This window comes from Oncorhynchus gorbuscha, unplaced genomic scaffold (assembly GCF_021184085.1).
Source record: "Oncorhynchus gorbuscha isolate QuinsamMale2020 ecotype Even-year unplaced genomic scaffold, OgorEven_v1.0 Un_scaffold_697, whole genome shotgun sequence".
In the NCBI taxonomy this organism is placed as follows: Eukaryota; Metazoa; Chordata; class Actinopteri; order Salmoniformes; family Salmonidae; genus Oncorhynchus; species Oncorhynchus gorbuscha.
Genome location: NW_025745771.1, coordinates 232,501 through 247,500, shown reverse-complemented (window position 1 = coordinate 247,500; position 15,000 = coordinate 232,501). Strand labels below are relative to the sequence as shown.

General features: G+C 47.8%; 1 protein-coding gene across 2 annotated transcripts in view; it reads right to left on the bottom strand.

The window, feature by feature from the left end:
- The window catches only part of LOC124019856 (D(4) dopamine receptor-like), a 44,081-nt gene that overhangs the window by 28,606 nt on the left and 475 nt on the right, over positions 1 to 15,000 (bottom strand). The gene's annotated exons all lie outside the window — the stretch shown is intronic.

Here is a 15,000-nt window from a genome sequence, read left to right as displayed (position 1 = left end):
GCCTGGCTCAGTAGATTACCTAGCTGGAACAACTCTCCTGTAACGAGCATGTTAACACTCTGCCTGGCTCAGTAGATTACCTAGCTGGAACAACTCTCCTGTAACGAGCATGTTAACACTCTGCCTGGCTCAGTAGATTACCTAGCTGGAACAACTCCCCTGTAACGAGCATGTTAACACTCTGCCTGGCTCAGTAGATTACCTAGCTGGAACAACTCTCCTGTAACGAGCATGTTAACACTCTGCCTGCCTGGCTCAGTAGATTACCTAGCTGGAACAACTCTCCTGTAACGAGCATGTTAACACTCTGCCTGCCTGGCTCAGTAGATTACCTAGCTGGAACAACTCTCCTGTAACGAGCATGTTAACACTCTGCCTGGCTCAGTAGATTACCTAGCTGGAACAACTCTCCTGTAACGAGCATGTTAACACTCTGCCTGGCTCAGTAGATTACCTAGCTGGAACAACTCTCCTGTAACGAGCATGTTAACACTCTGCCTGGCTCAGTAGATTACCTAGCTGGAACAACTCTCCTGTAACGAGCATGTTAACACTCTGCCTGGCTCAGTAGATTACCTAGCTGGAACAACTCTCCTGTAACGAGCATGTTAACACTCTGCCTGCCAGGCTCAGTAGATTACCTAGCTGGAACAACACTCCTGTAACGAGCATGTTAACACTCTGCCTGGCTGGCTCAGTAGATTACCTAGCTGGAACAACTCTCCTGTAACGAGCATGTTAACACTCTGCCTGGCTCAGTAGATTACCTAGCTGGAACAACTCTCCTGTAACGAGCATGTTAACACTCTGCCTGGCTGGCTCAGTAGATTACCTAGCTGGAACAACTCTCCTGTAACGAGCATGTTAACACTCTGCCTGGCTCAGTAGATTACCTAGCTGGAACAACTCTCCTGTAACGAGCATGTTAACACTCTGCCTGGCTCAGTAGATTACCTAGCTGGAACAACTCTCCTGTAACGAGCATGTTAACACTCTGCCTGCCTGGCTCAGTAGATTACCTAGCTGGAACAACTCTCCTGTAACGAGCATGTTAACACTCTGCCTGGCTCAGTAGATTACCTAGCTGGAACAACTCTCCTGTAACGAGCATGTTAACACTCTGCCTGGCTCAGTAGATTACCTAGCTGGAACAACTCTCCTGTAACGAGCATGTTAACACTCTGCCTGGCTGGCTCAGTAGATTACCTAGCTGGAACAACTCTCCTGTAACGAGCATGTTAACACTCTGCCTGCCTGGCTCAGTAGATTACCTAGCTGGAACAACTCTCCTGTAATGAGCATGTTAACACTCTGCCTGGCTCAGTAGATTACCTAGCTGGAACAACTCTCCTGTAACGAGCATGTTAACACTCTGCCTGCCTGGCTCAGTAGATTACCTAGCTGGAACAACTCTCCTGTAACGAGCATGTTAACACTCTGCCTGGCTCAGTAGATTACCTAGCTGGAACAACTCTCCTGTAACGAGCATGTTAACACTCTGCCTGGCTCAGTAGATTACCTAGCTGGAACAACTCTCCTGTAACGAGCATGTTAACACTCTGCCTGGCTGGCTCAGTAGATTACCTAGCTGGAACAACTCTCCTGTAATGAGCATGTTAACACTCTGCCTGGCTGGCTCAGTAGATTACCTAGCTGGAACAACTCTCCTGTAACGAGCATGTTAACACTCTGCCTGCCTGGCTCAGTAGATTACCTAGCTGGAACAACTCTCCTGTAACGAGCATGTTAACACTCTGCCTGCCTGGCTCAGTAGATTACCTAGCTGGAACAACTCTCCTGTAACGAGCATGTTAACACTCTGCCTGGCTCAGTAGATTACCTAGCTGGAACAACTCTCCTGTAACGAGCATGTTAACACTCTGCCTGGCTGGCTCAGTAGATTACCTAGCTGGAACAACTCTCCTGTAACGAGCATGTTAACACTCTGCCTGCCTGGCTCAGTAGATTACCTAGCTGGAACAACTCTCCTGTAACGAGCATGTTAACACTCTGCCTGCCTGGCTCAGTAGATTACCTAGCTGGAACAACTCTCCTGTAACGAGCATGTTAACACTCTGCCTGGCTCAGTAGATTACCTAGCTGGAACAACTCTCCTGTAACGAGCATGTTAACACTCTGCCTGCCTGGCTCAGTAGATTACCTAGCTGGAACAACTCCCCTGTAACGAGCATGTTAACACTCTGCCTGGCTCAGTAGATTACCTAGCTGGAACAACTCTCCTGTAACGAGCATGTTAACACTCTGCCTGCCTGGCTCAGTAGATTACCTAGCTGGAACAACTCTCCTGTAACGAGCATGTTAACACTCTGCCTGCCTGGCTCAGTAGATTACCTAGCTGGAACAACTCTCCTGTAACGAGTATGTTAACACTCTGCCTGGCTCAGTAGATTACCTAGCTGGAACAACTCTCCTGTAACGAGCATGTTAACACTCTGCCTGGCTCAGTAGATTACCTAGCTGGAACAACTCTCCTGTAACGAGCATGTTAACACTCTGCCTGCCTGGCTCAGTAGATTACCTAGCTGGAACAACTCTCCTGTAACGAGCATGTTAACACTCTGCCTGGCTCAGTAGATTACCTAGCTGGAACAACTCTCCTGTAACGAGCATGTTAACACTCTGCCTGGCTCAGTAGATTACCTAGCTGGAACAACTCTCCTGTAACGAGCATGTTAACACTCTGCCTGCCTGGCTCAGTAGATTACCTAGCTGGAACAACTCTCCTGTAACTGGAACAACTCTCCTGAGCATGTTAACACTCTGCCTGGCTCAGTAGATTACCTAGCTGGAACAACTCTCCTGTAACGAGCATGTTAACACTCTGCCTGCCTGGCTCAGTAGATTACCTAGCTGGAACAACTCTCCTGTAACGAGCATGTTAACACTCTGCCTGGCTCAGTAGATTACCTAGCTGGAACAACTCTCCTGTAACGAGCATGTTAACACTTTGCCTGCCTGGCTCAGTAGATTACCTAGCTGGAACAACTCTCCTGTAACGAGCATGTTAACACTCTGCCTGGCTCAGTAGATTACCTAGCTGGAACAACTCTCCTGTAACGAGCATGTTAACACTCTGCCTGGCTCAGTAGATTACCTAGCTGGAACAACTCTCCTGTAACGAGCATGTTAACACTCTGCCTGCCTGGCTCAGTAGATTACCTAGCTGGAACAACTCTCCTGTAACGAGCATGTTAACACTCTGCCTGCCTGGCTCAGTAGATTACCTAGCTGGAACAACTCTCCTGTAACGAGCATGTTAACACTCTGCCTGCCTGGCTCAGTAGATTACCTAGCTGGAACAACTCTCCTGTAACGAGCATGTTAACACTCTGCCTGCCTGGCTCAGTAGATTACCTAGCTGGAACAACTCTCCTGTAACGAGCATGTTAACACTCTGCCTGGCTCAGTAGATTACCTAGCTGGAACAACTCTCCTGTAACGAGCATGTTAACACTCTGCCTGCCTGGCTCAGTAGATTACCTAGCTGGAACAACTCTCCTGTAACGAGCATGTTAACACTCTGCCTGGCTCAGTAGATTACCTAGCTGGAACAACTCTCCTGTAACGAGCATGTTAACACTCTGCCTGGCTCAGTAGATTACCTAGCTGGAACAACTCTCCTGTAACGAGCATGTTAACACTCTGCCTGGCTCAGTAGATTACCTAGCTGGAACAACTCTCCTGTAACGAGCATGTTAACACTCTGCCTGGCTCAGTAGATTACCTAGCTGGAACAACTCTCCTGTAACGAGCATGTTAACACTCTGCCTGGCTCAGTAGATTACCTAGCTGGAACAACTCTCCTGTAACGAGCATGTTAACACTCTGCCTGCCTGGCTCAGTAGATTACCTAGCTGGAACAACTCTCCTGTAACGAGCATGTTAACACTCTGCCTGGCTCAGTAGATTACCTAGCTGGAACAACTCTCCTGTAACGAGCATGTTAACACTCTGCCTGCATGTTAACAACTCTGCCTGGCTCAGTAGATTACCTAGCTGGAACAACTCTCCTGTAACGAGCATGTTAACACTCTGCCTGGCTCAGTAGATTACCTAGCTGGAACAACTCTCCTGTAACGAGCATGTTAACACTCTGCCTGCCTGGCTCAGTAGATTACCTAGCTGGAACAACTCTCCTGTAACGAGCATGTTAACACTCTGCCTGGCTCAGTAGATTACCTAGCTGGAACAACTCTCCTGTAACGAGCATGTTAACACTCTGCCTGGCTCAGTAGATTACCTAGCTGGAACAACTCTCCTGTAACGAGCATGTTAACACTCTGCCTGGCTCAGTAGATTACCTAGCTGGAACAACTCTCCTGTAACGAGCATGTTAACACTCTGCCTGGCTGGCTCAGTAGATTACCTAGCTGGAACAACTCTCCTGTAACGAGCATGTTAACACTCTGCCTGCCTGGCTCAGTAGATTACCTAGCTGGAACAACTCTCCTGTAACGAGCATGTTAACACTCTGCCTGCCTGGCTCAGTAGATTACTTAGCTGGAACAACTCTCCTGTAACGAGCATGTTAACACTCTGCCTGGCTCAGTAGATTACCTAGCTGGAACAACTCTCCTGTAACGAGCATGTTAACACTCTGCCTGCCTGGCTCAGTAGATTACCTAGCTGGAACAACTCTCCTGTAACGAGCATGTTAACACTCTGCCTGGCTCAGTAGATTACCTAGCTGGAACAACTCTCCTGTAACGAGCATGTTAACACTCTGCCTGCCTGGCTCAGTAGATTACCTAGCTGGAACAACTCTCCTGTAACGAGCATGTTAACACTCTGCCTGCCTGGCTCAGTAGATTACCTAGCTGGAACAACTCTCCTGTAACGAGCATGTTAACACTCTGCCTGGCTCAGTAGATTACCTAGCTGGAACAACTCTCCTGTAACGAGCATGTTAACACTCTGCCTGGCTCAGTAGATTACCTAGCTGGAACAACTCTCCTGTAACGAGCATGTTAACACTCTGCCTGCCTGGCTCAGTAGATTACCTAGCTGGAACAACTCTCCTGTAACGAGCATGTTAACACTCTGCCTGGCTCAGTAGATTACCTAGCTGGAACAACTCTCCTGTAACGAGCATGTTAACACTCTGCCTGCCTGGCTCAGTAGATTACCTAGCTGGAACAACTCTCCTGTAACGAGCATGTTAACACTCTGCCTGGCTCAGTAGATTACCTAGCTGGAACAACTCTCCTGTAACGAGCATGTTAACACTCTGCCTGGCTCAGTAGATTACCTAGCTGGAACAACTCTCCTGTAACGAGCATGTTAACACTCTGCCTGGCTCAGTAGATTACCTAGCTGGAACAACTCTCCTGTAACGAGCATGTTAACACTCTGCCTGGCTCAGTAGATTACCTAGCTGGAACAACTCTCCTGTAACGAGCATGTTAACACTCTGCCTGGCTCAGTAGATTACCTAGCTGGAACAACTCTCCTGTAACGAGCATGTTAACACTCTGCCTGCCTGGCTCAGTAGATTACCTAGCTGGAACAACTCTCCTGTAACGAGCATGTTAACACTCTGCCTGGCTCAGTAGATTACCTAGCTGGAACAACTCTCCTGTAACGAGCATGTTAACACTCTGCCTGGCTCAGTAGATTACCTAGCTGGAACAACTCTCCTGTAACGAGCATGTTAACACTCTGCCTGGCTCAGTAGATTACCTAGCTGGAACAACTCTCCTGTAACGAGCATGTTAACACTCTGCCTGCCTGGCTCAGTAGATTACCTAGCTGGAACAACTCTCCTGTAACGAGCATGTTAACACTCTGCCTGGCTCAGTAGATTACCTAGCTGGAACAACTCTCCTGTAACGAGCATGTTAACACTCTGCCTGGCTCAGTAGATTACCTAGCTGGAACAACTCTCCTGTAACGAGCATGTTAACACTCTGCCTGGCTGGCTCAGTAGATTACCTAGCTGGAACAACTCTCCTGTAACGAGCATGTTAACACTCTGCCTGGCTGGCTCAGTAGATTACCTAGCTGGAACAACTCTCCTGTAACGAGCATGTTAACACTCTGCCTGCCTGGCTCAGTAGATTACCTAGCTGGAACAACTCTCCTGTAACGAGCATGTTAACACTCTGCCTGGCTCAGTAGATTACCTAGCTGGAACAACTCTCCTGTAACGAGCATGTTAACACTCTGCCTGCCTGGCTCAGTAGATTACCTAGCTGGAACAACTCTCCTGTAACGAGCATGTTAACACTCTGCCTGGCTCAGTAGATTACCTAGCTGGAACAACTCTCCTGTAACGAGCATGTTAACACTCTGCCTGCCTGGCTCAGTAGATTACCTAGCTGGAACAACTCTCCTGTAACGAGCATGTTAACACTCTGCCTGGCTCAGTAGATTACCTAGCTGGAACAACTCTCCTGTAACGAGCATGTTAACACTTTGCCTGCCTGGCTCAGTAGATTACCTAGCTGGAACAACTCTCCTGTAACGAGCATGTTAACACTCTGCCTGGCTCAGTAGATTACCTAGCTGGAACAACTCTCCTGTAACGAGCATGTTAACACTCTGCCTGGCTCAGTAGATTACCTAGCTGGAACAACTCTCCTGTAACGAGCATGTTAACACTCTGCCTGGCTCAGTAGATTACCTAGCTGGAACAACTCTCCTGTAACGAGCATGTTAACACTCTGCCTGGCTCAGTAGATTACCTAGCTGGAACAACTCTCCTGTAACGAGCATGTTAACACTCTGCCTGGCTCAGTAGATTACCTAGCTGGAACAACTCTCCTGTAACGAGCATGTTAACACTCTGCCTGGCTCAGTAGATTACCTAGCTGGAACAACTCTCCTGTAACGAGCATGTTAACACTCTGCCTGGCTCAGTAGATTACCTAGCTGGAACAACTCTCCTGTAACGAGCATGTTAACACTCTGCCTGCCTGGCTCAGTAGATTACCTAGCTGGAACAACTCTCCTGTAACGAGCATGTTAACACTCTGCCTGGCTCAGTAGATTACCTAGCTGGAACAACTCTCCTGTAACGAGCATGTTAACACTCTGCCTGGCTCAGTAGATTACCTAGCTGGAACAACTCTCCTGTAACGAGCATGTTAACACTCTGCCTGGCTCAGTAGATTACCTAGCTGGAACAACTCTCCTGTAACGAGCATGTTAACACTCTGCCTGGCTCAGTAGATTACCTAGCTGGAACAACTCTCCTGTAACGAGCATGTTAACACTCTGCCTGGCTCAGTAGATTACCTAGCTGGAACAACTCTCCTGTAACGAGCATGTTAACACTCTGCCTGCCTGGCTCAGTAGATTACCTAGCTGGAACAACTCTCCTGTAACGAGCATGTTAACACTCTGCCTGGCTCAGTAGATTACCTAGCTGGAACAACTCTCCTGTAACGAGCATGTTAACACTCTGCCTGGCTGGCTCAGTAGATTACCTAGCTGGAACAACTCTCCTGTAACGAGCATGTTAACACTCTGCCTGCCTGGCTCAGTAGATTACCTAGCTGGAACAACTCTCCTGTAACGAGCATGTTAACACTCTGCCTGCCTGGCTCAGTAGATTACCTAGCTGGAACAACTCTCCTGTAACGAGCATGTTAACACTCTGCCTGGCTCAGTAGATTACCTAGCTGGAACAACTCTCCTGTAACGAGCATGTTAACACTCTGCCTGCCTGGCTCAGTAGATTACCTAGCTGGAACAACTCTCCTGTAACGAGCATGTTAACACTCTGCCTGGCTCAGTAGATTACCTAGCTGGAACAACTCTCCTGTAACGAGCATGTTAACACTCTGCCTGCCTGGCTCAGTAGATTACCTAGCTGGAACAACTCTCCTGTAACGAGCATGTTAACACTCTGCCTGGCTCAGTAGATTACCTAGCTGGAACAACTCTCCTGTAACGAGCATGTTAACACTCTGCCTGCCTGGCTCAGTAGATTACCTAGCTGGAACAACTCTCCTGTAACGAGCATGTTAACACTCTGCCTGCCTGGCTCAGTAGATTACCTAGCTGGAACAACTCTCCTGTAACGAGCATGTTAACACTCTGCCTGCCTGGCTCAGTAGATTACCTAGCTGGAACAACTCTCCTGTAACGAGCATGTTAACACTCTGCCTGCCTGGCTCAGTAGATTACCTAGCTGGAACAACTCTCCTGTAACGAGCATGTTAACACTCTGCCTGCCTGGCTCAGTAGATTACCTAGCTGGAACAACTCTCCTGTAACGAGCATGTTAACACTCTGCCTGCCTGGCTCAGTAGATTACCTAGCTGGAACAACTCTCCTGTAACGAGCATGTTAACACTCTGCCTGCCTGGCTCAGTAGATTACCTAGCTGGAACAACTCTCCTGTAACGAGCATGTTAACACTCTGCCTGGCTCAGTAGATTACCTAGCTGGAACAACTCTCCTGTAACGAGCATGTTAACACTCTGCCTGGCTCAGTAGATTACCTAGCTGGAACAACTCTCCTGTAACGAGCATGTTAACACTCTGCCTGGCTCAGTAGATTACCTAGCTGGAACAACTCTCCTGTAACGAGCATGTTAACACTCTGCCTGCCTGGCTCAGTAGATTACCTAGCTGGAACAACTCTCCTGTAACGAGCATGTTAACACTCTGCCTGGCTCAGTGGATTACCTAGCTGGAACAACTCTCCTGTAACGAGCATGTTAACACTTTGCCTGCCTGGCTCAGTAGATTACCTAGCTGGAACAACTCTCCTGTAACGAGCATGTTAACACTCTGCCTGGCTCAGTAGATTACCTAGCTGGAACAACTCTCCTGTAACGAGCATGTTAACACTCTGCCTGCCTGGCTCAGTAGATTACCTAGCTGGAACAACTCTCCTGTAACGAGCATGTTAACACTCTGCCTGCCTGGCTCAGTAGATTACCTAGCTGGAACAACTCTCCTGTAACGAGCATGTTAACACTCTGCCTGCCTGGCTCAGTAGATTACCTAGCTGGAACAACTCTCCTGTAACGAGCATGTTAACACTCTGCCTGCCTGGCTCAGTAGATTACCTAGCTGGAACAACTCTCCTGTAACGAGCATGTTAACACTCTGCCTGGCTCAGTAGATTACCTAGCTGGAACAACTCTCCTGTAACGAGCATGTTAACACTCTGCCTGCCTGGCTCAGTAGATTACCTAGCTGGAACAACTCTCCTGTAACGAGCATGTTAACACTCTGCCTGCCTGGCTCAGTAGATTACCTAGCTGGAACAACTCTCCTGTAACGAGCATGTTAACACTCTGCCTGGCTCAGTAGATTACCTAGCTGGAACAACTCTCCTGTAACGAGCATGTTAACACTCTGCCTGGCTCAGTAGATTACCTAGCTGGAACAACTCTCCTGTAATGAGCATGTTAACACTCTGCCTGGCTCAGTAGATTACCTAGCTGGAACAACTCTCCTGTAACGAGCATGTTAACACTCTGCCTGGCTCAGTAGATTACCTAGCTGGAACAACTCTCCTGTAACGAGCATGTTAACACTCTGCCTGGCTCAGTAGATTACCTAGCTGGAACAACTCTCCTGTAACGAGCATGTTAACACTCTGCCTGCCTGGCTCAGTAGATTACCTAGCTGGAACAACTCTCCTGTAACGAGCATGTTAACACTCTGCCTGGCTCAGTAGATTACCTAGCTGGAACAACTCTCCTGTAACAAGCATGTTAACACTCTGCCTGGCTCAGTAGATTACCTAGCTGGAACAACTCTCCTGTAACGAGCATGTTAACACTCTGCCTGGCTCAGTAGATTACCTAGCTGGAACAACTCTCCTGTAACGAGCATGTTAACACTCTGCCTGCCTGGCTCAGTAGATTACCTAGCTGGAACAACTCTCCTGTAACGAGCATGTTAACACTCTGCCTGGCTCAGTAGATTACCTAGCTGGAACAACTCTCCTGTAATGAGCATGTTAACACTCTGCCTGGCTCAGTAGATTACCTAGCTGGAACAACTCTCCTGTAACGAGCATGTTAACACTCTGCCTGGCTGGCTCAGTAGATTACCTAGCTGGAACAACTCTCCTGTAACGAGCATGTTAACACTCTGCCTGCCTGGCTCAGTAGATTACCTAGCTGGAACAACTCTCCTGTAACGAGCATGTTAACACTCTGCCTGGCTCAGTAGATTACCTAGCTGGAACAACTCTCCTGTAACGAGCATGTTAACACTCTGCCTGCCTGGCTCAGTAGATTACCTAGCTGGAACAACTCTCCTGTAACGAGCATGTTAACACTCTGCCTGGCTCAGTAGATTACCTAGCTGGAACAACTCTCCTGTAACGAGCATGTTAACACTCTGCCTGGCTCAGTAGATTACCTAGCTGGAACAACTCTCCTGTAACGAGCATGTTAACACTCTGCCTGGCTCAGTAGATTACCTAGCTGGAACAACTCTCCTGTAACGAGCATGTTAACACTCTGCCTGGCTCAGTAGATTACCTAGCTGGAACAACTCTCCTGTAACGAGCATGTTAACACTCTGCCTGGCTCAGTAGATTACCTAGCTGGAACAACTCTCCTGTAACGAGCATGTTAACACTCTGCCTGGCTGGCTCAGTAGATTACCTAGCTGGAACAACTCTCCTGTAACGAGCATGTTAACACTCTGCCTGGCTCAGTAGATTACCTAGCTGGAACAACTCTCCTGTAACGAGCATGTTAACACTCTGCCTGGCTCAGTAGATTACCTAGCTGGAACAACTCTCCTGTAACGAGCATGTTAACACTCTGCCTGGCTCAGTAGATTACCTAGCTGGAACAACTCTCCTGTAACGAGCATGTTAACACTCTGCCTGGCTCAGTAGATTACCTAGCTGGAACAACTCTCCTGTAACGAGCATGTTAACACTCTGCCTGGCTCAGTAGATTACCTAGCTGGAACAACTCTCCTGTAATGAGCATGTTAACACTCTGCCTGGCTCAGTAGATTACCTAGCTGGAACAACTCTCCTGTAACGAGCATGTTAACACTCTGCCTGGCTGGCTCAGTAGATTACCTAGCTGGAACAACTCTCCTGTAACGAGCATGTTAACACTCTGCCTGCCTGGCTCAGTAGATTACCTAGCTGGAACAACTCTCCTGTAACGAGCATGTTAACACTCTGCCTGCCTGGCTCAGTAGATTACCTAGCTGGAACAACTCTCCTGTAACGAGCATGTTAACACTCTGCCTGGCTCAGTAGATTACCTAGCTGGAACAACTCTCCTGTAACGAGCATGTTAACACTCTGCCTGCCTGGCTCAGTAGATTACCTAGCTGGAACAACTCTCCTGTAACGAGCATGTTAACACTCTGCCTGGCTCAGTAGATTACCTAGCTGGAACAACTCTCCTGTAACGAGCATGTTAACACTCTGCCTGCCTGGCTCAGTAGATTACCTAGCTGGAACAACTCTCCTGTAACGAGCATGTTAACACTCTGCCTGGCTGGCTCAGTAGATTACCTAGCTGGAACAACTCTCCTGTAACGAGCATGTTAACACTCTGCCTGGCTCAGTAGATTACCTAGCTGGAACAACTCTCCTGTAACGAGCATGTTAACACTCTGCCTGGCTGGCTCAGTAGATTACCTAGCTGGAACAACTCTCCTGTAACGAGCATGTTAACACTCTGCCTGGCTCAATAGATTACCTAGCTGGAACAACTCTCCTGTAACGAGCATGTTAACACTCTGCCTGGCTCAGTAGATTACCTAGCTGGAACAACTCTCCTGTAACGAGCATGTTAACACTCTGCCTGGCTCAGTAGATTACCTAGCTGGAACAACTCTCCTGTAATGAGCATGTTAACACTCTGCCTGGCTCAGTAGATTACCTAGCTGGAACAACTCTCCTGTAACGAGCATGTTAACACTCTGCCTGGCTGGCTCAGTAGATTACCTAGCTGGAACAACTCTCCTGTAACGAGCATGTTAACACTCTGCCTGCCTGGCTCAGTAGATTACCTAGCTGGAACAACTCTCCTGTAACGAGCATGTTAACACTCTGCCTGCCTGGCTCAGTAGATTACCTAGCTGGAACAACTCTCCTGTAACGAGCATGTTAACACTCTGCCTGGCTCAGTAGATTACCTAGCTGGAACAACTCTCCTGTAACGAGCATGTTAACACTCTGCCTGCCTGGCTCAGTAGATTACCTAGCTGGAACAACTCTCCTGTAACGAGCATGTTAACACTCTGCCTGGCTCAGTAGATTACCTAGCTGGAACAACTCTCCTGTAACGAGCATGTTAACACTCTGCCTGCCTGGCTCAGTAGATTACCTAGCTGGAACAACTCTCCTGTAACGAGCATGTTAACACTCTGCCTGCCTGGCTCAGTAGATTACCTAGCTGGAACAACTCTCCTGTAACGAGCATGTTAACACTCTGCCTGGCTCAGTAGATTACCTAGCTGGAACAACTCTCCTGTAACGAGCATGTTAACACTCTGCCTGCCTGGCTCAGTAGATTACCTAGCTGGAACAACTCTCCTGTAACGAGCATGTTAACACTCTGCCTGGCTCAGTAGATTACCTAGCTGGAACAACTCTCCTGTAACGAGCATGTTAACACTCTGCCTGGCTGGCTCAGTAGATTACCTAGCTGGAACAACTCTCCTGTAACGAGCATGTTAACACTCTGCCTGGCTCAGTAGATTACCTAGCTGGAACAACTCTCCTGTAACGAGCATGTTAACACTCTGCCTGGCTGGCTCAGTAGATTACCTAGCTGGAACAACTCTCCTGTAACGAGCATGTTAACACTCTGCCTGGCTCAGTAGATTACCTAGCTGGAACAACTCTCCTGTAACGAGCATGTTAACACTCTGCCTGGCTCAGTAGATTACCTAGCTGGAACAACTCTCCTGTAACGAGCATGTTAACACTCTGCCTGGCTCAGTAGATTACCTAGCTGGAACAACTCTCCTGTAATGAGCATGTTAACACTCTGCCTGGCTCAGTAGATTACCTAGCTGGAACAACTCTCCTGTAACGAGCATGTTAACACTCTGCCTGGCTGGCTCAGTAGATTACCTAGCTGGAACAACTCTCCTGTAACGAGCATGTTAACACTCTGCCTGCCTGGCTCAGTAGATTACCTAGCTGGAACAACTCTCCTGTAACGAGCATGTTAACACTCTGCCTGCCTGGCTCAGTAGATTACCTAGCTGGAACAACTCTCCTGTAACGAGCATGTTAACACTCTGCCTGGCTCAGTAGATTACCTAGCTGGAACAACTCTCCTGTAACGAGCATGTTAACACTCTGCCTGCCTGGCTCAGTAGATTACCTAGCTGGAACAACTCTCCTGTAACGAGCATGTTAACACTCTGCCTGCCTGGCTCAGTAGATTACCTAGCTGGAACAACTCTCCTGTAACGAGCATGTTAACACTCTGCCTGGCTCAGTAGATTACCTAGCTGGAACAACTCTCCTGTAACGAGCATGTTAACACTCTGCCTGCCTGGCTCAGTAGATTACCTAGCTGGAACAACTCTCCTGTAACGAGCATGTTAACACTCTGCCTGGCTCAGTAGATTACCTAGCTGGAACAACTCTCCTGTAACGAGCATGTTAACACTCTGCCTGGCTCAGTAGATTACCTAGCTGGAACAACTCTCCTGTAACGAGCATGTTAACACTCTGCCTGGCTCAGTAGATTACCTAGCTGGAACAACTCTCCTGTAACGAGCATGTTAACACTCTGCCTGGCTCAGTAGATTACCTAGCTGGAACAACTCTCCTGTAACGAGCATGTTAACACTCTGCCTGGCTCAGTAGATTACCTAGCTGGAACAACTCTCCTGTAACGAGCATGTTAACACTCTGCCTGGCTGGCTCAGTAGATTACCTAGCTGGAACAACTCTCCTGTAACGAGCATGTTAACACTCTGCCTGGCTCAGTAGATTACCTAGCTGGAACAACTCTCCTGTAACGAGATAATGGCATCACAATTTAGGAAGACTTAGGCACTGGTCTCTCACAGGCATGCCTTAATTCTCTAAGTAAAGAATATTCAGTAGTCAACCACGAGAGAGAGCGAGAGAGAGAGAGAGAGAGACAGAGAGAGAGAGAGACAGAGAGAGACAGAGACAGAGAGAGAGAGAGAGAGAAAGAGAGAGAGAGACAGAGAGAGGGAGAGACAGAGAGAGAGAGAAAGAGAGAGAGAGCGAGAGAGAGAGAGCGAGAAAGACAGACAGACAGACAGACAGACAGACACACACACACACACACACACACACACACACACACACACACACACACACACACACACACACACACACACACACACACACACACACACACACAGGCATCCCTTAATTCTCTAAGTAAAGACTATTCAGTCATCAACCACAATAGAGAAAGCGAGAGAGACAAACACACACACACACACACACACACACACACACACACACACACACACACACACACACACACACACACACACACACACACACACACACACACACACACACACACACACACACACACACACACACACACATGCATACCTGTTCTCAACAATAGACACTACCAATTAATGTTATGCAATATCTCAGTAATTCTCATTTTAAAAGCTTTGAGTTAACCTCCTTGATTGATCTGATTCCACTGTTAGTCTGTTGTTGTTGTTGACCAGTTTTAATAAAACGAATTGGCCCGTAGCCTATAGCATTTCAAGATGACGCAGAAGACGTTTTGCAGTATAAAACGACTGACCTTTCCCAGTTCGATAGTAATTGAGAAATGAACAGGTGAGAGACACAGAGAGAACAAGAGTAGAGAATGGAACGGGATGTTCTTTCCCCTCTTTAGTAATGAACTTAATGGGTTGGTCTGATGACTCTGGTTTGGATGATTAGAGGGTTAAGCCGCTATTATTTACCGGTACTATAATACCGGGGAACTAACTTTAAGACAGCTGATATTATGCATGATTATAATTATGGTAATTTAGAGGCGAATAAATAGTATAATATGATTCATA